The sequence below is a fragment of the Nematolebias whitei genome, chromosome 3 (genome assembly GCF_014905685.2).
Source record: "Nematolebias whitei isolate Nwh7 chromosome 3, NemWhi1, whole genome shotgun sequence".
Taxonomy (NCBI): Eukaryota; Metazoa; Chordata; class Actinopteri; order Cyprinodontiformes; family Rivulidae; genus Nematolebias; species Nematolebias whitei.
Window position 1 is genome coordinate 1155924 of NC_056500.1, and position 1747 is coordinate 1157670.

Genomic DNA, 1747 nt, shown 5'->3' on the forward strand with positions numbered 1-1747 from the left:
TGGACTAGTACAGGACATGATGGACTGATACAGGACATGTTGGACTGACACAGGACATGATGGACTGATACAGGACATGATGGACTGGTACAGAACATGTTGGACTGGTACAGGACATGATGGACTGATACAGGACATGATGGACTGATAAAGGACATGATGGACTGGTACAGGACATGTTGGACTGGTACAGGACATGTTGGACTGGTACAGAACATGTTGGACTGGTACAGGACATGATGGACTGATACAGGACATGATGGACTGGTACAGGACATGATGGACTGATACAGGACATGATGGACTGGTACAGGACATGTTGGACTGGTACAGAACATGTTGGACTGGTACAGGACATGATGGACTGATAAAGGACATGATGGACTGCTACAGGACATGTTGGACTGGTACAGGACATGTTGGACTGGTACAGAACATGTTGGACTGGTACAGGACATGATGGACTGGTACAGAACATGTTGGACTGGTACAGGACATGTTGGACTCGTACAGAACATGGTGGACTGATACAGGACATGTTGGACTGGCACAGGACATGATGGACTGGTAAATAACATGTTGGACTGGTACAGGACATGTTGGACTGGTACAGAACATGTTGGACTGATACAGGACATGTTGGACTGGCAAAGGACATGTTGGACTGGTAAATAACATGTTGGACTGGTACAGGACATGTTGGACTGATACAGGACATGATGGACTGGTAAATAACATGTTGGACTGGTACAGGACATGTTGGACTGATACAGGACATATTAGACTGTACAGGGCATGATGGATTGGTACAGGACATGATGGACTGGTACAGGACATGATGGACTGATACAGGACATGTTGGACTGGTACAGAACATGTTGGACTGGTACAGAACATGTTGGACTGGTACAAGACATGTTGGACTGGCACAGGACATGTTGGACTGATACAGGACATGTTGGACTGGAACAGGACATGTTGGACTGGCACAGAACATGTTGGACTAGTACAGGACATGATGGACTGATACAGGACATGTTGGACTGGTAAATAACATGTTGGACTGGTACAGGACATGTTGGACTGATACAGGACATGATGGATTGGTACAGGACATGATGGACTGGTATAGGACATGATGGACTGATACAGGACATGTTGGACTGGTACAGAACATGTTGGACTGATACAGGGCATGTTGGACTGGCACAGGACATGTTGGACTGGCACAGAACATGTTGGACTAGTACAGGACATGATGGACTGATACAGGACATGTTGGACTGGTACAGAACATGATGGACTGATACAGGACATGTTGGACTGGTACAGGACATGTTGGACTCGTACAGAACATGTTGGACTGATACAGAACATGTTGGACTGGTGCAGAACATGTTGGACTGATACAGGACATGTTGGACTTGTACAGAACATGTTGGACTGATACAGGACATGTTGGACTGATACAGGACATGTTGGACTGGCACAGGACATGTTGGACTGATACAGGACATGTTGGACTGGCACAGAACATGTTGGACTGATACAAGACATGTTGGACTGGCACAGGACATGTTGGACTGGTACAGAACATGTTGTAATGATACAGGACATGATGGACTGGCACAGGACATGTTGGACAGGTACAGAACATGTTGGACTGATACAGGACATGATGGACTGGTACAGGACATGTTGGACAGGTACAGAACATGTTGGACTGATACAGGACATGTTGGACTGG